Below are 23,990 nucleotides of genomic sequence, written 5' to 3'. Positions count from 1 at the left end.
ATCATTGCTGATATTCTGGTGTGGGTTATATTTCCATTGGCATGCCAGTCTTCTATATTCTACATATAGTAAGCCCTGCCTTTTCCAAAAATGCTACCCCCAAAATTTATCACAAGGAAGTTTGGATGATTTGGTATTTTCAAGTTTCATATTGCTGTTGTTTTCAGGATTAAAGAACAGAGAAATTGGGAAGGTTTTTAAAGAATGGTGGAAAGGGAAGGATGAGTGGAAAGAGTCCTGCAGCTGGGAAACCTGTGTATTATTCTGCAGCCAATCATTAAATAAGTGCATCCTCTTTGGGAAAATCAATACCTCAGGCCTCACTACTGTTAGCAATGAAATGGGCATAATGGTGTCCTTGAGGTAATGCCTATGTTCTTACTCTATGTGTTCTTATCATTGAAGACCATTTACATGCACATTTTATATTTCCCAAAGCCTAGAAACATTTTATCCCTTTCTTAAACTTTGGGATGTGTAAAGAATAGCCAACTTCCTATTACATTCCCATTCTTTAGGTCATATGAGTTGAACACCAGGGAACATGCTCAGAGAAGGAGGTCTGGAGGATCACTTTCATAGCAACTACAAAAGCATTTGGTCATTTAGATGTGCAACACCGAGGGGCTCTCTAGCCAGGCATAGCAATCTAAGAGGCAGAAACCACTGTTAGCCTTGCTGGACACAGTCATTTCTCACTTCATTAGTCCAAAGTTCATTCTGATCTGGGAATCCCACGCCAGGAACACAGTTCATTCCACTTCTAATTCAAAACACCTGGACTCCTTTGGCCGGAGGCCACATCTTGGGGCTGGATCATCTCTGTGTGGCGATCTGATCTTGCCTCAGCCTTCACTACAGCCACAAACACACCACAAGGAAAGATTAATTTTAGTAGAAGAAGGCCAAGAAAAACAAACATAGCTGAGAAGTTAAAATATTAAAAATCTATTAGCTGAGACAATGGGAAGCCCACATTAGCCTTCAGGAAAGAAACATGCCTAATTAGAGAAGCAAGAGCTATTAAAACTTGTCTATGAATTAGTGGACATGAGAGCAAGATACCTACAAGAGTAAAGTGATTGTAATAAAAGTGTTTCCAAAGCTTAGTTAGATGAATAAAACCACCTAGTTTATTTTTAAGGCGATGCTTGCCTATTGATGCTGTTACTGTCCTGAGAGTTTCAGAGGCATCTGTAGGGTTGTGGATTTCTGGCACTGACTTGACCTTATGAAGACATAAACAGTGAAAGAGAGGTGGGTGTGAACATGGATTTGCTAGTGCCAGAGGGTTTTCAAATGGACACCTGCCTTCACAGGTTGTGATATATAGAGCACTTACAGTGCAATATGATGACTTCCTAGTTCATGTTTTGTTAGTTCATCCCTGCCTCATCATTGCTCTTTTCTGTTTGTCTCCCATTCTAGTTTTTCTTGCCCCTTCCATATACTAGAGAAAAAGCAAGACAGGAAATGGCATTGCAATTAGTAGCTTTGCTCTACCAGAATTCAATTACAGTGCAACAAGTCTTTTCTATCTTTTATCAGGCATAGTGCTGGTAGCTGCAGAGATAAATGGTCTTTATTTTAAGTGAATCATATCCAAGGACTTTCTTCACACGTTGGGATGGGTCATGCTGTTTGCCACAGCCACTGCTTCTCACTCACACAAGGACACAGAACGCTCACACTAGCCTTACTATAAGGCCCTAACATAACTATTCATCAGTAGTACTGATAATAAAAACTGAGTAACACAATGGTTCAAATACATTGGCTTTAGCATGGGAAATAGGTTGAGTTTTATATAAAAACTGACAACTGATAGTGACATTTCCATCAGAAAGTTATTAGAATACTTTCCATAAAGATGCTATTCTCCTATATTGGAAATATGGCAAACTAAAATTTTATGTCTAGGACACAAAACAACTAATTAAAGAAGTACACAAGAAATGAGTTTTATAATATATGGGAAAGAAGTAAATGTATTTTAAGCTCCTACAAAGTTTCAGGCGCAACGCTTCGCACTGATGTTCTTCTGCAGGTGGATCAGTCAGGACGTAATGCTGATGAAAATATTATTCTGTACCAGTTGGAAATAACTGGTGCCCTGAGCCTCTTGACTGTATTGTATTCTTCCTTCCAGCCTCTCAAGAACTTCTCAGGGGTATACCACCAACTTTCCAGGATCTGGTGATTGAGGGGCAAAGATCTGGCTCAGTGGATGCTTCCAATACTCGTTTCAGTACAAAAGTTAACATGTCTTGTGATTCTTCTGTCCCTGCACAATGCCGGCTGTTCCTTGTTTGAATATTATCGCTATTATTTCACTAACAACAGGGAAGGCAAAGCTTGGAGTACTACCATGACTTGCTGCAGAGGACAAAGATAATTAGAGGCTGGACTGAGTTTTAAGCCTAGATCTGACTCCAAGCCTTTACCACTAAGCCACATTGCCTCTCACTGAAATAGAGCGAGGGCTGCAGCAGTTTAGGGTCTGTCAGAGAACACCCACTTCCCCTCGGCTCCCTGCTTTTCCTCCTCACACCGTGGCATGCTAGTCATCAGTTTCGAAGGTTTAACTAGTACCTTTTTATTTGTTGGAAACACGTGGAATCAGAGGTTGGGAAATCATGACTGGGAAGGAAGTACTCTATGAAAAATGCAGCAACAGTACCAGTAACAATGTGCAGTGATTTCTAATGGGAATTTAAATATATTGTAAGAGAGGGCATGAACAACATTTGTTTAATAGCAAAAAAATGGAAACTATTGAAATTCACAACAATAGGGAGTATTTAAACCCACAAAGAACCTTCAGAGAGTGAACTATTATATAGCCTTTAAAAAGGTGGGGGTAGACCTATATGTGGTGATATGGAAATGTATGTAAGGTAAATCAAAAAGCAGGACAATAAGTATAGCATTTTCTCCTTTGGGAGACAGTAAAAATGGTGGAGTAAAGATATCAGTCACTGAGTGGTAGGTATGAGAAGTGGGAAGTTTTCAGTAGACCTTGCAGCAGAGGGTCCAAATGCCCTGAAGGCACTGTGTACCCATGGGAAGCTGGATTCATGCCCAAAGTCTTTGCATGGATGATGTTTTCCTATTCCATGATTATACAAAGGTAGGTCTGACAGAGTGGCACATTCACACTTCACCATAATGAGACACCAGTACACACTTATTGAAATGGCTACAATAGAAATATTGACCAAACCAACATTGGCGAGGGTGTGGAAGAACTGGAACTTTCACACCCTACTCATAAGAATAAAAAAAACAGTAAAATCACTTTGGTAAAAAGCTTGACAAGCTCTTAAAAATCTAATCACATATATGATTCATCTCTAAAGTAATTAACCACTCTTAGGTAATTAACCCCCCAAAATGAAAGCATATTTCTGTACAAGTACTTGGACACAAATATTTACAGCAACTTTATTTCGAAGCATCAAAAATTGGAAAGAACCCAAATGTCTAGAAATTGGTAAATGAATAAACAAACTATATCTATGTAATGTAATACTACACAGCAATGAAAAGGAGTAAACTATACAACATAAATTAATATCACAATAATTATGCTGTATGAAATAATCTAGACAAACATGAGTTATATATTGCATGATTTTATTTATATAAAATTCTAGAAACAACGAACTAATATATTGCGATAAGAGATCAGATCAGTGGTTTCCTGAGGGATGGCAGTGTACAGAGAAAGGGAAGAACAGAAGAGGCAAGAGAGGAATTTTGGGGGTAATGAACATTTTTATTATCTTGATTTTGGTTATGGCTTTATTTTGGTATACATACTTAAAAACAACAAATGTACGCTTTGTGCACAGTTGAGTGTATGCCAATTAAATCTCAATAGAACTGTTTTAAAAAGTAAAATCAAAAGAGCAGAATTTAATAAGACTCTTGATTTCCCTTTGACATAGCAGTGAACCACCATATATTTCTCTGCAAATTTATAAATGTAAAGTGGGGGTGAAAGGTGGGCTGGGTGGCCAGAGAATATTTTCAGTCTTTTAGAGGTGCAAATAGGACATGTTAATGTCACTGAAGAAAAAGTGTCTAAATGGACATTAAAGACCCCAATTATTTTATTAAAATTCTGCATTTGTTCTTAGTGACATGCCTTTCAGTAAATACCTGAGAGTGATCTGCTTGTTATTGGACAATTAAAAGCATAACCAGAGTTAGTAGTTGTGGAAGGACATGTTTCGCATCTGGTGGTGAGGTTGCAACTGAATCTCTTAAAAACATTTTAAACATTATTTATAATTTGATTTCTTTTCTTTTCATCCATATGGAAAAGAAGCTTGTAAGTTTTTAGCAGTCCACATTCCTCTTCATGAGATTGCATTTTATCACACTAGGCTTTTTTGTAGGTATCTTTAATGTCTTACCACCAGCTGAGCCAGCTGGTGTCTTAAAGCTTTAGCTGGGATAATTGGATCATTTGTTTTTCTCAAACACAGTACTTAGGAGCTTTTCTGGTAGAAAAGCCCCTCAACGTATTAGCCTGTTTCAAAGCACCATCAGAAAACAGAGCTTTATTTCTATTTTTTATTTTTTCCAACAAATTTCAAAGAGAAAAAGATCTGTTCCTTCTCGGTGCCATTTCTACGGTCCCACTAGATTGTTTTCTCAGAAGTGCATGAATTCATTTCAACTGCTGAACATCAGTGAATCTGAAAGTGCTCCTGGCAAAGGTGATGATATCATCCCACGTGGAATACAGCCTTGGAAAATACCAAACACTGATGCTGGCATCTGTAGCGATAATGCTCTACCCTTCATTTCTGCATCTTTCCTCAGGGATCACATACGGAAAAATAATGCGGGATTCGGGGTCATGGTATAAGATTGAAAGCAATGGACTATATTTGCACAGGTCACAAAATGGGTAACTATGATAGCTAAACAATCTTGGTTGCTTTGCACATTTATCTGCAGGAAATTTCACCCCTTGATAATCTTGTAAAAAACAAATTTACTTTGGTCAATGTAGAAAATGAGACTTTAGTCATTGGCTATCAGTCTATGTCAGTTTCACATCTTTTTAACATAGGAGAGTTGCTTCTGAATTCTTGATTGAACAGCTGAGCCCTCAGTGGGAGGAGATTATTGCTTCCAGCTCATATCTTGAAGCAAATGTCCTTTTTCATACAGCTTCCTCAATGAACTAGTACAAATAGAAGAAATCCCCTGATGTGCAAAATCAGCCTTACGAAGATTAATATGTTAAGGAGTTTTTTCCCCCCACAGTTCCACCTTCTCAAAAATAATTGTGCACCTGCTACCACAGAAGAATTTAAGACACATCATCCGGGCAAGTAGCTTAACACTAAATGTCTTCCACAGGTTCCAGCCTGGCAACTTCTCAGCCAGGGCCCTTTACAATTTCAGGTCCGAATTTCAATAGATAATGAATGCAAAGGTGAACAAAGTAGAAAGGAGTGGAAGGAGGTGTGAAGGAAACACCAAATACCAACACTTGGCTTCTGCAGAGAACTATAACGAGATGAGGATTCCCTGCCCTAGGACTGGGTGTGCCACTTTTTCCATTTGTAGGGTTGGGCCAGGGTCAGGGTAACAAAAGACATTTTCTTCCCAAAGAGTTTTCTCCCGTACCTCAGGTGCTAGAAAATAACTTAAGGTTTGTATTCACAAACTAAAAGCACTATTACCATATGTACTTGCCCTACATCTTCATAACTAGGTGAAGTAGTTGCCTTTGTTATCCTTGTTTGCATAAGAGGGATCAGTTTAAGGCTGTCAAGTCAGGGCATCTGGCTAAGGAATGGAAGAGTCTACATTTGAATTTGTGTTCTCTGATGCCAAATCAAGGTATTCTGTTCGTTGTTACCTTAGAGAATTAGACTCACTTTTAGAACATACTACAGCAATCTGATGCCAAATAATGAAAATGCTTATCCTAAGAAGAAGTTTAGCATGATAATAAAGTGAGTAGACTCTGGAGTCAAAATGCTGGCTTCAAGTCCAAGTTCTATCACTCACAGCTGTGCAATCTTGGGCAATATTCTTAACTTCACTGTAACAATGTTATTGATTTGATAGAGTTGCAGTGAGAGTTAATAAGTTAACAAGCATAAAGCATTGAGAACACTGCTTGGCACCTTTTAAAGGCTGCCTATTAGCTCTAACCATAGCAGCAAACACCATTGTTACCATAATTGATGCTTATTATAATAGTACCAGAAAGCATTTATTATATTTCTTCCAGCTCAATGGGAATAAAAATTACATCTGAATGACATGCTTTTATGTTGATTTGAATCCTGCCAGAACTACATCAGACACTGGGGAGCTGCATTACTCTAGTAAATTCTTGTTTTCATTTCCAGTCAGTACTTTAAGAACTAGAAAATGTATGCTCATTTTCTAAGGTGTCTTATTTATATTCCCATGACCCTGTACCTAAGGATCACTGGACTCACTGATACTCTTTTGAGTCCCATACTTCTCCAGAGGGCTGCTAGTAGGAGAGAATACTCAATTCACTTGTGTACCTTCCCAGCCAGGTAGCCTCCATGACAAGTCTCTGGGCTGGACCTGCTGGTTGTTTCATCTTCTCTCTAGGGGTTGAATCTTTGGGTATCTCTTCTAGCTACATCTACATTCTTAGAGTTTCCATCCAGCCGCAAGGCTTTAAATGCCAGTGCTCTGCTGATAATTCCCAAATTTACATCCAGACTGGATTTCCCTTCTGAACTCTAGGCTTGTATGTTCAACTGCTTATTCCATATCAGCTCTTGGAGGCCCAATAGACATCTCAAACTTAACACAAGCAGAACCACTTCTAATCATCCTCTCCAAACTTGCTGCACTTTCATAGTCTCTTATTTTAGATGTGATGTCTCCATCCTTCCAATTGTTCAGATCCCAAATCTTGGAGTCACCTGTCACTCCTCTCTCATAAACCCACCCAATTTGTTAAGAATCCTATTGACTCTATCTCCAAAACCTATCCAGAATCTGACCGCTTTTCACTACTCCATTATCATGATCTTAGTCTGAACCACCATCCTCTCATATAGACTATTGCAATACTCTCCTAATAGGTCTCCATGATTCTACCCTTATTTTCCTACAGCTTATTTTCAACACAGCAGTTGGAATGATGCTTTTAAAATATGTCACTTCTCTCCTCAAAATCCTCAACTGCTTTACTGATTTTATATCATTTGACCACCTATCACTCCTCTGAGCTCTTATACTCTTCTCCTTGTTCATATACCTGTGTTTCCTCACAGGTGCTCATATGCCCCAGGTGTTCTCCTGTGCCCTGGGCCTTTGCTCCCCTATTTCTTCTGCCTGAAACACTCTGGCCCTGGATGTCTGCTTGGCTGACTCCCTCTACAGAGGGAAGTGAAGATGCTAAGTTTCACTTACCCAATGAGGCCTACCCTGACCACTCTATTTAATACAATTACCCTCGCAGCCTTCCTGTCCTCCAGCTTCCCCAGCTATGTTCCATGCTTCCCCCACCCTCCCATGTCATTGCTTCTAACAATTTCTTTTTCCCATGGCACTGTTCCTAACAACATGCGTAGGTCCACTATCCCATTCAAAGCCCTTGGGACCAAATGCATTTCAGAGTTTTGCCTCTTTCAGATTTTAATAGAGAAGGTAATGCATATACTAGCATGTACTATATATTGCACCTCATTCATAACACACAGTTCTGCAAACACATTAATATTTATGAAGCAATACACAGAATTATGCATATGAACTAGAATAAGAACTATACATAACCGTTCAGTTCAGGTCAGGTATATTGACAAATAAATCCAGGACAATCTTAAATTTTTAGACCTTTTAGACTTCGTTCTCCAATTAAGAAATTGTGGACCTGTATGAGGTAGGACCCAAAAAACCCCCAGAATTATCTTCTGGAGGGTGGGCCCCTGGTAGTACAGGCTTCCTCTGCTAGGTGAGTATTCTAGGAACCTTCTGTATTGGTGTACTAGCTAGTGTTGTTGTGAGGGGCTGGGTTTGGCTTTAGTGAATTTTTTTTGAAGACAACTCATTTGCCCACATCATGATGGCTGATTTACAAATGTAGCTGCCCACACCGTGCTGAATGTTCATTAGGTCTGGACCCAAAATGGCATGACCCCTGTGCCCCACCCTCCCTATTCACCTGATTTTGCCCCAAGTGACATACTTTTGTTTCCCCTGATAAAAAAAGTCCTCAACAAAAGTCTTGTTGATACAGAAGAGGTGAAACAAATAACAGCAAATTCACTAAAAGGCATCACAGTTAATGAGTTCAAAAATTGTTTTGAGCAGTGGAAAAAATGTCTCGATGGGCATAATGCATCAAATGGAGAGCACTCTGAAGGTGACTGAAGTTTGAGCGTGTAAAAAGAAATACACTGGGATTTTTATTAAAAAATCCCAGTTATTTTTGGGTCCCCCTCATAGGTAATTACCAGTTGTATCCCTCCCCTGGAGGATGGACTCCATGCGGGTGGTGTTCATGGTCTTCAGTTCACTGATGGATCCCAACCACTGAGGACGGGCCTGGTGCATAACACCTGCTCAGTGTATGTTGCTTGAATTAATAAGTTGCCCCACAAACCTATTCATTGCCTTTTTTTACAGGTTTAACTAGTGAATTCTTGTTTGTTCAACATGTCTTCTACATATTCCTTTCTATCTGAACCATGGTTTCTTTGGTCCTTCAATTCTGGCCTTGTTCTCTTGTGATTCGGGCAGTCAGGTCCTCCGGAGGTCAGGCCTGATCTCACCCCAACACAAACCCCTCTGACTCTGCAGCTTGTGAGGCCCTTTTCCTGTCAACTACCATAGCATTTTTAACTTACTATAGAATTTGTATTCATTACTCATGTACCTCCTTTTCCACTGGTAATATTTTAATATGGATTATCATTACTCCAACTAAATTGCACGTTCCTTGAGAATGCGGTTTTGTTGCTATCACTGCTAGCAGGGCATTAAGTAAAGCTCTTATTTCACAGTGATAAGTTCATCCTCTAAGAAATTATTAAATTTTGCCATTTTTGTATGAGATGCTGTACTAGATGATGAAACTATCATGATTTAATAGATTTACTCCTTACTTTGAAGAGATTTATATCTTGATTACCAGGAAAAAAAAGAAGAAAAGATCATTGTAATTGAATTGATTGGTACAATTGAATTGATTGGGGATATATGTATTTAATCCAACCTTGGAGGGCGAGGGATCCTGCCTGAGGCAATGGCGGCTAAGATGAGATATAAAAAGTAGGAATCACAAAGGAGCAGAGACAAGGGGAAAATATGACACAAATGGAGGATGCTAAGATCTGGGGGTGAAGGTGAGGGGTGTGTCATTATATAAGGCTCTCTAGGATGAATGTAAGGCATTTTGGTGTGGCTGGTGTACCAGCTGCCAGGGAGGTGGGGTAGTGCATTCAAAGATAAAGCTGATCTCCGAGGAAAGCAGAAGCCAGATCAGAAAATGTTATAAATCTTGCCAGGGAATTTAGGCTTATGAGAGGAGTGTTGAATTATTCAGGGATTTTAAGCCGGGGTATATAATGTGCTCAGATTTGCATTTTTGAACGATGACTCTAGCTGCATGTAAAGAAAGGATTGGAGAGAACAAGCCTGGAAACAGAGAGAGCCATCCAATTATTTTTCTAGTATCTGTGGCAATGCCATTTTTTAAAGAGTGTGTTAAATGAATGTGCTTGCTCTTCATCTCCCGTGGGATGAAAAATAAATCTCTATGATTATGCTGAAGGGAAATATGATGATAACACATTTATTGATTAAACTATATTGGCTTTTATTTAATGATCTTTGGGAAATGAATTTCCCAAAATAAGAGAAAAATACCTCTGTGAAATATTTGAGTGGCAGGTATGTGTTCTGCAAAACAGAATGTGATGAGGGCTGAGCCGCCCCTTTGAGCTCAGACACAGGACTCCAGAGGGCGAGGAAAGCCCAGACTAGAGATGCGAGGGCAAGATCAACTGTGACACGCGGGGCACGAGCTTCGGGAGAATGAAGAGCCCGGCGCGCGCCACACTGCACCCTAATGAAAGCGGCCTTCACAGACCCTTAAATGAATCTGTTAAACAGATGCCTTCAGCATGACACTTGCGGACAAAGATTCCTTTACTAAAAGCCCTTGCAGAGAGGTTTATAATGGATATACGTCAGGGGAGAGGAATAATTTGTCAAACTAATTTATTATAGTTCAAGGAGGTGTCTGAATAATACAAGACTCTAGGGACTGAAAAGCTGTCATCTACTGGTGTTACTGATGCTCCTCCCACAGACTGAGGTCTCTGCTTATTTGTTTTTGGTTTTATTACATGGCTGAGGCTACCATTGTTCCCAGTTCTTTGGTTCTGTTAATAACAGTCCATTCTTTGTTCGTTTTGAAAATGAGAAAATGTGAGCTCATGTGTGGGAATGCTGGATTTCAAGCAGGATTCACCAGGGAAAACTGGATCTAGGAGTTGAAGTTCTCAGTAAAGCAGGGACTGGATCCGCCTGCAGTGGTTCTGCTGCTTGGCTGTGAATCCACAGGACCCCCGGGGAGAGGGCAGCCCAGACCCAAACTGGGCTCCTAAGGCAGTTGCTTACACCTCTGTGCTCCCCTACAAGAGCTTCCAACCCAACCCAAATGACTAAGCAGAATGGGAGAACTTTTACTTTCTGCCCCTACAAAATTAAAAAGAAAAATCACCCAGCCACTCTTCCTCCTCCACAAAATGCACCTTGGCAAGAACTAAATGAAAAAATAATCACCATTCTGATAGAAATGGTCATTTCTCAAGAGAAAGTAAAAAATTCCTATTTAATGTAATGAGTGTTGGACTGAAAGCTTCTGGAAGAACTATTTTTGCTGGTCATGGTAATAACTGTGTTTGTCCAACTATTACAAAGAAAAAAGAATGAGACAAGTAAAATAAGAGAAGGAGATGGGAATGTATGTGCCTGGTCTGAGGAAGGACCCCGGGGACTGTTGTCAGGGCTGGGCTGTCCGCAGCTCAGCTGTCCACCCGGACCTCGGCCCCTTGTGTTGGCCTCAGTTTTCTAACATGCCTTTCATGCTCTGTCTCCATACTAGCATTTTAGGGTTTGAAAAATAAATGTCCCACTAAATGCACTGCAGAGGAATCAAACAATTTCAGGAATGAATAGAGCATTTGAAACAAAACATTTCCCCAACCATCAGCGCAAACGATATCACAGTGATGGTAATAAGGGAATGTACAATGTGGCAGAAAGAGGTAAGGACTCTGAATCTGCTACTTATTGGTATAATTTTAGAAAAATAATCCCCTTCCTATCACAGTTTCTTCCTGTGCCAGATGAGAAGTTTGGAACAGAAAATTTCTCTGCCTTATTTCAGATCTAAAATTCTAATGAGCACATTTTAATTCAGACAATGAATATTTTTATTGCCAGGTTTTGGGGATCCCAAGATGACTAGGATATGATCCTTATTTTTGCAGAGTTCACTTTACTGTATGTGTAATTCTTAGCTGTGTAAACTGAGTAGCATTTGTTTGCCATGTCTTTCTGAAACACATGCATATAATCAATGCAAAGGTTTTACAGTGAAATATATAAGTAGATGCAAAACAATATGGCTCATTGGTGAATATAAAGCACATAGCAGTGAGGTTTTAGGTATTTATTCAGCCTGTGCTGTTGAATGGCTGGAGGTGGAGTTTTAGAGTAACTCAATAGATATTGAGTGTGTGGAGGTTTGTTTGTACAAGTTTGCACAAACATACAGATTCACTTTTTAAGTTGGCATAAGTTCTCTGAATTGTACTCACAACCACTCCTTCCACCTACACACATATTTTCAGCACAAAAATTCATTGAACTCAACCCTGGATGATCAAGTGCTTGAGCAGATAATTCAATAAGCAGTAGGAAAAAACGTTATGCACTTGCCTGCTGGTTCCCGAGTGAAGTGCTAACACAGGTGGGAAAGAGCATTCTCATCCTAGTCTGAGAGCTTTAGCTGTTTGTTCCCTGCCTGGAACAGGTGTGCTTAGATGATACCACTGTCAATACCATCTGGGCATGTTGCTATCTAGATCTGTTGGCTGTGGTGGTCAGTGAACCCTCTGAGCTGAACCTCCTGTGGTGGTACATTTCAATGTCCACGCTACAATAAACTCACTGTACTGATCAAAGTCTTTTATTCTGCCCTTTCATTTTTAGGATATTCTGACTTTCATAAAATGTCATGGGGCATTTTCTCTAAAAACCCATTTCTGAGAAGTTGCTTAATACTCCATGTTACTTTTCTTTAAAAAATCCACTTCAGATGATACCCCAGGCCTTTCGGACTTTTAACATTCCTTAGCCAGATGTTCCACAGCAAATATTTTCTCAGCTGGGAAATAGAAGGAAAAAATAGTGAAACTTGTCAGCAGTAGTGGGAATTATCAGTATCAATGAACACTTATTTTTTTGCTTTTGCATGGGAGACTGGCAGAGATATTTGAAATATGAACCTCAGTCCTATCCCTAATATACTTTAATAAATTCCAGCTCTGGAGTAGCAAACGAAAACTGATACTGAAGACTACAGGGTGTGCAAAAATATGGAACATATTCAGAAGTTATTTCTATTAATTCTACTTCCAATCATAGGTTCACTCAACCTGATATGATAAATGAACCTTCAGGGGATGTTTGCATTGACATTTATGAGTTAGAAGAATAAATGACCTGATGTTTTTTGGAGGGGCGTTCCCCAGAGGGCTTAAAACGTAACTGAAGTATCTTTGGCCCAGAATATTTCTTAAGTATCTTTGAAGCCAGAGAATGTAATTGAATTTGAAAACTCACTTACAAATAAAAATCTGAAGGTGCTTTGGGCATTGCATTATGGGGCTAAATAAAATGTTTAAAAAATATTTTAACTTCAAGTGAAATTTTCATTTGTTTGCCTAATTAAATATGATGTTTTTTTTTTTCTGAATTGGTAAGAACTCATTGAGTGCATGGTATTAGAAAGAATACTAAATAAATTGGAAGATAAGAGGACTTTGGTTTGGGACAACTTTGAAAAGTAATAGCTTTTTATCCAGGAAAGAAATATGTTACTTCCTTAGATCTGCTCCTTCATTAGTTTCCCTTGATACTATTAGGACTCCCTCTATGGCCTCTCCCAGCCTGGATGGTCACTTATCCTCCAGTGAAAGTCACTTGGAGAGAAATTACAATGAACTCTGCTGCTTTCTTCCAAGGTCCTCAGACTCTAAAGAGTTCTCAAGTGAAGATTTACCAAATGTCTCCCCTTCACTCAGAATATCTTTGCATTTAGACAAGAGGTTTTTCATTTATTGACCTGGAATCTTTTCAAACATGGTTCATCATATGGAAAAATATTCTCCTTAGTGACATGGCAAACTATCTTATAATTAAAAACTAAACTTATATCTTAGAAGCACTTTTAAGATACAGCAATCAAAACTGGCATACCAGGGCACTGTGGATCACCATTAATTTTTCTAAAGTGACTTCTTCATTTGAAATTTTGGCATTTTAACCTTGAGAATGTGGTATTGGGTGGTATACTGATAGGTTATTTAAAAAGTTGAATGTTAAAATTTAAATCTTGGAAAGTTTGGTTTAAAGAGCCATTTCTACCTAATCATCAGGGACTTTTTGGGGGTGGGGATGGATGATAAACTCTCTCAAGACTCTTCTCTTTAGTTTGATGAATATGACTTTTTAGTATGAAAACAGCAAACAAACACTTCTCATTTAAGTCTCAAGGACTGATGATGCTTAGGTACTAAGGTGAGGGGGCATGCGGTCCAGGGAGTCACCTGCCTGGCCAAATCATTCTTAGGCGAACAAGTGAATGTGGGAAACTACTACTTCCTATTTCTGTCATTTCTCTCTCCTTTAGTGAAAAAAATTGCTTTCTTTTTTATTATTTATTTCCCAAGACCCAAAGAATTTATATAACTTAAGTAGAAAAATCAAAAGGCTTATTTATTTTGGAAGAGTTTGGAAAAATATATGGAACTTTCTCATTACTATACTGCCCACTCTTGATGTAACACTGGTGTATCTGCAACTTGATTAAAAAAGAACCTTTCAGCTGAAATTGAAACACCTACATTCAGTACATTTGGATCAAAGTGTATTTTTATAACACTTTGCTATTATAGGCAGACTGGAAAAAGTAGCCAAACAGTTCATATACAAATAATTGAACATTCACTTGCTCTTCACATGACCCTGAAGCCTAATCCCTTATTCAAGAGTCCCTTCCACTTCCCCTGAACATCTTCAAGCCCCTTTCAACATCAGAATTGGTCTAATGGGAAGAGCCAGAAGTACAGAGCGTCCAGCCAGAAAAATCTCTATGCATTTCTGTTCCTAAAACCCAATAGGCTTACATCTTCTAAGGGAATTTGTAAAGGACTTACCACCCAAATATTGGACCAAATAAATGAACTTAAGATAATATTTCAAATGAGAATTATTTTACCGACCAACAGTTGTGAACACTCTCAGTTATTCAACGTGATGAACTGATAATGTAGATCTAAAATATATCAAAAATATGGAACATGTATACACATAGTATATGTGTTTTAGTACATAACATAAAAGATATAAATAGAACTACATACAAGTATTAAATTTCAAACTGACACTTTCTTCTGATCCCAAACAGTAACCATTTATTTACATAGCTGCCTAGTCACTAGTATTGCTAGTATTAGTCATGAAATTAAGAAATGAAGGTCTTTCTTTTTTCCTCCTCATTTCCTTCTTGAGAGTTTTTCATTCATTCAATAAGATTAGAGAAGGCCCAAGGACTCAAGCTTTAAAAAAGACCTCTGGTGGTTCTGAGGACAAACTGAATTTTCTATCTCCTCGTTTAGGTCCTGTTAATCTGGTACCTCAGTTCCTCATAGACAGAGTGAACACTCTGCCTGCATAACCAACACTAACCTCTGGTATTCACATTTACTTTTCTAGGTGTTTCTAATTAGTGTAGAAATAAAGAACAAACCCAAACACCTGCACTAAACAGGAAATCCGCTGGAGCTGTTCTGAACAGACTTTGATTTCAGAAGTAGCTGGAATGTTCTTCTTAGAGGAGTCAAGTTCAGATACAGAAAATGAAAGTTTTCCGTCACTTAGGGAATAGCAAAGAGATCAGAGTCCAGTTTGCTAAGAGGAGGCATGGCACGAAGGTGTCTTAGGGAACAAGGTGTCCAAATTAGAACTTTAACTTATTCATGATCATTTATTTCCTTATGAAATTTTACTTTCTTATTACAAAAGTAAATTTTGAAAAATAAAAGAAATTATTTTAGAAATTGGAAAGTAGGAGAAAAAAATCACTATATCCAGAGATACTCAGTATTTTGTGGCATTTCCCTTCTATTTTAAAATATGCGTATCCATGTTTCTATATTGAAATGCACATAGACATTTAATATTTACACACTATTTATCTCCATCATTGTGTGAGTTTCTCTAGCTTGACACCATTGTTGTAAAGATGCTGCTTTAACTGGAGCAATGGCCTAATTAAATTACACAGTAGCTAACATTTGTATGTTGTGTATAGTGGTCACTGTGGATTGGCACATGTTAAAACCTCCACTCTTTAGGATGGTGAGGTAGGTACTCTGTTATTTCCCACTTTATTGATGAGCAAAAGAGGTACGGGCGGAGTTAGTGACCTGCTCTATGTATGCACTCTGGAGAGCTGTTCTGAACCGCCATGCAGGGCCCACTGGGGACGGGCGTGCAGGGCGTGCCTTTGGACGCGCTGTTCCTGGAAACTCTCCCCCTGCTCTTGCATTTCCGCTTTAACATAAACATGTAAGTGGTGAAAAATTAGTCAGGAAGTTTTGAGGTCCTTTGAACATATGCTGTTATAAAAACAGGTTAAAAACAATTGATTTGAATGTTGTTACTTAGGCCGGGTTTTTACCTCAGTTTTTGTGTCTTAACCATGGATGAGGAGAAAAGGGAATGTCACAAGTAAATAAAAACTTTTACCTAAAGCATATATCATTTTCCTTTTCTCAGTAAAAAGGCTCTGATTTTCTCTTCAGGTCTGAAAAACAACTCTAAATTGCCTTTGAGAAATTCTGCAAGGTACAGCTTTAAATCTATGCAAATTACCTAAGAAAATATCTATTTTTTTTTCCTCAGGATTATTTACTGGTTGGATACAGGCTCTGACAAACAGTGGGTTTTAATTTAGGCTGTAAATTAAGAAAAGAGGAATCTCAGACCACTGAGTGGGCTTTTCTATCTTAGAACAGCCTCCACAGCCTTTGTGCTCGGTCGTGCTTTGCTAACACAAAGCTCTGTCCCTGGGAAATCAGCCTTCCAAATCGCTGAAGCCTCTGACAAAGGATATCTGAAGTGACAAGGGTGCGGAGAGACAGAGGGGTTATGGGGAATGTTTACTGCTGTTCTTAGGTCCTCACTGTTCAGTGACACACGGGCACATCTCTCCTTTTTAGTACCATGTAATCAACGTTGAATTATTTTAAATGCAACCTCAGTGAAACCTTGACCTTATTACTGTTAAATCTCATGTGTTCTGGTAGGTGGTTTATGAACTGCCCAGCTTCACTTTGCTTTTTACATCTCTCCAGCGATAGCATTTTCATTTCAAACAGACTTCTTTATAGGTGAAAGGAAGCATCCTCTGAAGGAGGTCAAAGCTCCCTTTTACTTGACCTTCGGTGTAATGAAACCAGACAGGAAGACACTGTTTCTGGAGCACTGTTGCCAGTCCTCTGTAATATGGCAGCCCAGCAGTCCGGAGCGATGGAAACCACTTGGCTGACATCCGGTGTTGGGTGATTTCAGACACATAAAGGAAATCCACTTGTTTTGAGGCTGCTGTGGAGGCAGTCGGCCTGCAGTGTTAAATCACAGCATAAACATCCGCTTGCCCAGCTTCTGAATTAAAAAGAAAAAGAGAGAGAGAGAGAGAGAGAGAGAGAGAGAGAGAGAAGAAAATAAAAAAGGAGAAAAAAAAAAGAAAGGTAAGCAGAAACATCTGCCCACCACCTGTTGTTAGAAACTTTCTCTCTTACGAACCCGAGACAGTGTGTTTTCAGAGATGTCAGTCCACCAGGTGATACCAGCAAGACAAGTATAATATGGGATAATGATAATGTGGGGAAATGAAGCATTAACAATGAGAATCTTGTCCTTTTCGAGGTAAAATCCTGTCCATCTTAGGTATAGAGATCCAGTTTTGTTTGGGGGTATATATCAAGGTATCTGGCTTAACAGGCCCTTGATTTAGTCTCAGGTTTCCCCCAAATAGTCTTTTCTGTATTCTCAACACATAGTTTTCGTTACTTCTAATACCTTGCACAGTTCTTCATACACAGGTGATGTTCAGTAAGTGACTTTAGAAGGACATGTAATCCTTTAAAGTTGTCAAGATATTTTAGAAAAGGAGGATCTTTGATCTTCTCTTAGATCTCTTATTTTTTCCTCAGGGAAAATTTCCAACAATCAGTAATTTACACTGCATTAAAAAAGTTTGACTTATTTTTATATGTTTTATTATAAGATATTACAAATATAAGAAAAGATAATCATATAGTGAATATTCACATACCCCCAAGCAAGCTTAAAAAAAGGTTTGACATACTTATTTTAGATATATATCTTTAAAAAATCCCCCAAATACTGCAGGTGCAGTTGAAGCCCCTCCTTTTCTATGAATCTGTTCTCCCCTCTGCCTTGCTTCACAGAGGGGACCTCTGCTCAGAGGCTGTGTACATCATTCTCACACGTAGCTAGTACATACTCACACTTTTTACTATATAAGTTGAACATATTTTACTATTTCATTTTTATTATATATCTAGTATATATTTTACCATATGTATATTTATAAAACTATTGGCAACACACTGAATGTATAATTTTCAAGTTTTCTCTTCACTCAATACCATACATTTGATATATATGCTTCCTTACCTAATGATCACTTTCTTAAAACTTTATCATGAACCAAATGTCAAATTAAAATATAACAAACATGGGTTTTTTAGGAAAATATGAAAAACAAAGATGTACTATGCACAAGCATGTTGGGGACTGCCCTGCCTGGTTTCAGGAGCTGAAACTCACCATGGCTAAGGCTGAGTAGCCACCTTCAGACCATAAGCCACTAAGGAGACAAAGCTTATCTCCCTGGCAGGGGCGCCGCTTCTGCTCCTTTTTCCACAACTGGCCTCCAATGCTTGATCAGTTAGCCAATGATGGGTAAGATTTCCTAAGGGGGAAATCACCTAAGCCAGGCATGATCACATGGAGGCCCCAGGGAAGGACTTGGGGGGCTATGGAGAAAGAGGGTGATGGACCCTCCCCCCGGCTTTGACAAAGCCTGAGTCCTAGGTCTATCTTGGAGAAGTCTCTGAGAACTCCTTGGTTACCTGCCTCCTCTGCCTAAGTTAAGCCTGGAAACAATGACAGAGGGTGGTGCAGCCCTGTGCTGGGAATGGCGGGCTCCCTGGGTGATTAGGCCTGAGAAGGAATGTGTGAAACCCTGTGAGACCTGCTTTGTTTAAGAATGCTTTTAGTTAGATGATAAAGCGCCTGGGCAGAGAGTTTATGTTCCCAAAATTCGGTAGCCTTTTAGCTGACAGACCCTGATTTAGAAGAAGCCCTAGTGGTTCTTTGTATACTATCTACTGCCTGACACTGATTAATAAGCTGTACCTGAACTCCTGTGCAAAAATCCCAATAAAAGCCTTTCTAGGCAAAGGTCAGGCACTTTCTCTCCCCTGGTGAGAGAGTCGCTTGGCTGATGCAGTGCTCTCTCCCCCTTGGAGAGAGTTGCCCAGCTGCTCCAAGCCCTTGAGAGGGTAGCGAGGCCGTTCTGAGGCTCTCCCCCCTCGAGGGAGCAGCCTTGCCAGCCCTTTTCCTCCACAGGACTCGGCAGTGCATGTGAATTTGTCTCATGTCTCATCCATGATGCTCCAGCACTGCTGGTCAGTGCATGAGTCACAAGCACCACTTTTTAATTATTTCATTTAATAGGAAAAAATACTTCCTCAAGTTGCTAGAGAAGTTTCTAAAAGTTGGTCTCAGTTTCACTGCTCATCTTGACCCATGTGGGTAACAAATATGTGGCCACCTGGCACTGGTCTGCAGAATGCACTTTGAGTAGCATTGCCCTAAATCATTTATTTTTTACCGCTACAGATTTTATTGTTTGTCTGAAGCCTTACCATTTATTTATTCACTACTCCTTTGGTAAATATTTGATTCCACTTTTTGCCATCACAAATAGTGCTGTGATGAATATCCTGACCTATCATGTCTCCTCAGGCACGAGGCATTGTGTGCACAATGCAATTGTTTGGTCAAAAGAGATGATCATCTTCCTCAGTGTTTTTTATACATTCTGCTTGCATTTCCCCTAAAATATTTTTGAAAGCCTAAATAATCTTACAAAACTAAACTGAATCCCCCACACATTTTAATCTATCATTAAAATTTTTTTGCTCCAGTTCAACTAGTTGCAAAAATATGAATTTTGTACCTTGCAAATACTCTTGAAAATGTGAGTAGTTTTGATCAAATATTTCTATCTTATCATGTGCTTTAATTAATTTTGTCAATATCTTTGAGACATAAACATAAATTATGACACAAGGGATTGAAGACACTACTTATTTTTCATCACAGTCAATGATTAGCATGCAGAGAGAACACCATTAATGGCGGATTGGTATTTCCCAGCATGCTATTCACTGGTCTGGGATATTCCGTTTTATGGTATTTCAGGAGCCTTGAGTGGCTGTCCTGGATAGCTCTAGACACATGAATAAAGAAAGCCTTTGGAACCATCCATTCCCAGAAGAGACCTCAGTGCCAGCAACTGCATGAGTGACTCCAGGTGAGATTGGCAGAAAAACTACCCAATGAAGTGCAGCCCAAATCACAGAAATGTGAACAAATAAATGTTGTTTTGGCCTCAGATTTATTCCTTTGAATACCACAGTAGATAACGGATATGCAGGCTTTAATTTCCCACTTTATTTTAAACTTAAGCAATTACCTCGACATCTTAATAACTGAAATTCTGCATTCTCAAAGAATATTTTACTCTCTCATGTGTAATTTGTTTTTGAATATATACTTTAGTCATCATTCTGTCCACACAAATATCTATGAAGATATAAAAATGATAAAAATTAAAAAATAAAATGGAAAAATTATCGGATGATCTGTGAACACCTTTATCTACTAACTAAGAAGATAAAGTAGAACACCTTTATCTACTAAGTAGAGGACAGACCTGTACTTGAGAACAAACAGTGGCTCACCCGTGCGTCACGCCAGGTGTCCTGGACATCGGAAACTAAGTCACCCTGCCAACCCTTATACGCTCTCTGCCCCACTGTCTAGAAACCTAGCATCAGCACCAAATAAATCCTGTTATTCTGCACACAACCTTGTCAGTTTATATTTGTAATATAAATTCAAATTGATTACAAAAGACAAATGCAAACCTCTGCTGCCTTAGGAAACACCAGAATAAAATATGGTAATCAGCATTTCCAAATCAGTAGCTACTATTTTCACGTAGCCAAATTTATTTAGCTATGTTTCTCTATTATGCATAAGAGATGTTCTGAATTCCAAAATTTTAAGTGTATTTGCATACAATTTTCTTCTGATACTATGCCCCTTACTTGATGTATGACTCATTTTATTTCAGGATATAGAAAAAATAGCTAAAACACTTTAGAAAGTCAAGAATAAAATTAAGAACAACACAGAAATGAGTAGATTGGCATATTCCTTAAGGTAGTTCCTGCAGTAAAGAAAATCAGAAAAATAACTAAATAAAATTAATAAAAAATAACTAAATAAAATTAATTTTAAAAAAAATCAGAAAGGCTGATCATTGGCACATTTAAAAAGAGAAAACCTAGGAAATAAGCAAAAGTAATAGTGACAAAGTTGTTCTGCCACAGCTACAGAAAAGATGGTCTGATAATCAATCACAGAATATATGGCATTTTAAGCTTTTGCATTGGACAAAAAAAGAAAGTAAATTGTCTGGAATTAAATCCCTCAAATAAAAAATTTCACATTTGTCCAATTTTTAGCAATAGAATTATCCTCGATAGAAAAACATTATTTAAAATTATAGTGAATGCAGTTCTGCTTTTTATGATAGTTTTTACATTTCTTATTCTTCTTCAAACATGTTGATGTCAAACGTGAGAAAGATCTTTTTCTAATTTACCTGAGGAAGTACAACACTATATTCTTCTAAATCGAGATAAAAGTGTTCTTTATTTTCAATCTTACTAAAGAAAACCTTTGCCAAAACATAATGTAATTTGATGACTTAATTTGATTTTCTGCCACCTATGCCTTTTTAGCAGTAAATGACACACTGCTCTCTCTCCTGTACACTTCATTTAAGGCACAACAGAGGTTACCAGTAAGAGAGAGGCCCGGGAAATTGCTCCAGTCTTTCAAACCCGTGGGTCTTCCCTTCCTACCTTTTCAGTGCCTCTCATGATCTATTTGTCCTAATATATAAAAGCGTGCATGGTTTACATGATATGGCATTTAGTTCTCAGGCCTGTGTGTGTGAGCGTGTGTGAATGAAAGCATTTACAGTGTATGTGCATGTATATCTACACCAGCACACAGGGACTCAGAAGAATGTTTATAGTAACTTAAATTTGTACAGCACTGGCAAAGTGCATTGACATTAACCATCTTATTTTACATTTTTCTACCTCACACATATTTGAGATAGGAAAAGCAGGAAGCAATTGCCTCACACTATAAAGAAGTGACTGTGAAGAAGTGAAGCTGTGTAACGTGTTCAAGGTTACAGAGTGAAGATGGAGCACAGGTGATACGCCTGAATTCCTGACGAGCGCCCTTTACCCAGTGCCATGCTGGCTCCACAGATAGAAAACATATTTTCATGATGTGTAATGGACGCAACTGAAGAATGATACTCCTCCTTTTACTCTTTTCTTTGTGAAACAGGCCTGGTGTAACTTGGATATCATTACATAGGAATATACAAGGCTTAAATTAAGTATGTAGTTCTGAATATTAATATCTATTAAAATTAAGCTCTAAAATGTCATCAGCTTATGAAGTTTTGAGAAAGAATTCTGGAATAACATGCTACATCTTTTCTTACTAAGCATGAATACGCAGAACACATATACACTATATAGTGTATCAGAAGTTAATAATCAATTAATTAAGCTCTTTAGGCTTAAATATCCAATCAGATGCCTTTCAAATTTAGTCTAAAATAAAAATATCAGAATTCATGTTTTCACCTACTCATCACATATTACTATTTTTTTAATGGAAAATCATTTGCATTTTATTTGATAGTTTAGATGTTTTTCAAAAAGTTGACAAGTACAAGCTGTACTTGGAGCTGGAGAATAGGCATGTTTTTAACTGGAATTTTCATCCTAGAATGTAACTTCTCCAAAAGGTTGATCTTAGGCCTCCTGCTGCAGGTGGTTCCATGGGAATGCACAAAAAAGAGGCAGGGAAATAGTCTCCACGGAAGACTGCAGTTTCTTTGAAAACAGGCTGCTAGTACTTCTTGTGAAGTTCATTAAGTGCCTTTCCTTTCCCTTGGGCATCCAGAGTAAAGTCAAAGGGCTGCAAACTCTCCAGGGTCTCATCTTCCTCATCTCCAGGGTCTCATCTTCCTCAGTGAGCATCCACTGCCTCCACTCAGCAATAGCAAGAATGGCTTCACTGGCCAGTACCTCTCTTCCAACATTTCTCTCTGTTGTTCTGAGCCTGGGTAATAATGGCTCCTTTAACATCATCAGTACTGCAGCATCTGAGTGGCACAGAAATAACTTGTAGTTGAAGGTGATGGCTCCTATAATTTCTCTAAAACAGAACACACCGTTTCCCTGAACTCTTAAAGAACTGCCTTAGTGTAGCCTCAGACTTCTCCACCTCTTCCACCACGGGCTGGTTGAGTCCAATGGGTGGGAGGAGGACATGGTTATTAGGTAAGCCTCCTTTGGACAGGTCAGTGTAGCTGTGAGCACCAACGTTGGCTTCCAAGTGCTTTCCTACTTCGGGGCTGGCAAGGCAAAATCAGCAAGGTCCTGAAGGCTGAGGAGGTTGGTGAGGCTGCTTTGGGTGAAGAGAAGACTTGCTCTCTCTGTCTGTAGATGAATCTTTCCTTCCCTGCCTCAATGTACACATTCCCTTTGCCATCTTACAAAACAACAGAGTAGTTATAGGGGATTAAAGAGATAATAAAAATGTACAGGTAGCTTTTAAAAATCATTGGTCATATAAGCAGAAATGATTTCATCTTCTATATGTGGGTTGGATATAAAATATCTATTTAATTTTAACCATCATTATTGTGAATCAGCCTTGTGGAAGTGGGAGAGAGCCATCTGCTCCAGAAAGGCGATTATGAATAACACACAGTGACGTCTCATTTGGCCAGAACTCACTGGGGCAGAATTACATGGTGATCAATGACAGAGTTTGGAGATCAGGAAACATAAGTTTGAATAGTGACTCTCCTGCTTACCACCACTGTGACCTCAGGAAATTGTTTAATCTCTTTTAGTCTTCGCCTCTTTATCTACGAAATGAATATGATATTATCTACTTCATAGAGCTCTTGGGAGGATTAAATAAAAAATACATGTAAAACATGGTGCCTGACACATAAGAAGATTTCAATACGTGATTGCTATTACAAAAAATTTGAGAACAATTTCACAAGCAAGATTTCCCACTGATTTGAGAGCTCACAGATATTTTAAAACATTCCTAAGACTTTTGTTCTTTGCTGCAAAACTTAACACTAATAATGTAAATATTCTCGTCTGTTACAATGTTACTGTTAAAATCACTATAGAACTTTTCAACCCTACATTTCTCACTTCTTTCTTAGC

At 38.6% G+C, this 23,990-nt stretch overlaps 1 pseudogene; it reads right to left on the bottom strand.

The window, feature by feature from the left end:
- Nucleotides 1-22,647: 22,647 nt before the first annotated feature.
- On the bottom strand, nucleotides 22,648-23,292 carry LOC119038661 (CWF19-like protein 1; annotated as a pseudogene).
- Nucleotides 23,293-23,990: the final 698 nt, after the last annotated feature.

Source organism: Artibeus jamaicensis, unplaced genomic scaffold (genome assembly GCF_021234435.1).
Source record: "Artibeus jamaicensis isolate MK-2021 breed Jamaican fruit bat unplaced genomic scaffold, CSHL_Jam_final contig_387, whole genome shotgun sequence".
Classification (NCBI taxonomy): domain Eukaryota; kingdom Metazoa; phylum Chordata; class Mammalia; order Chiroptera; family Phyllostomidae; genus Artibeus; species Artibeus jamaicensis.
The sequence above is the reverse complement of the archived record's forward strand: the minus strand, read 5'-3'. Positions and strand labels throughout refer to the sequence as shown.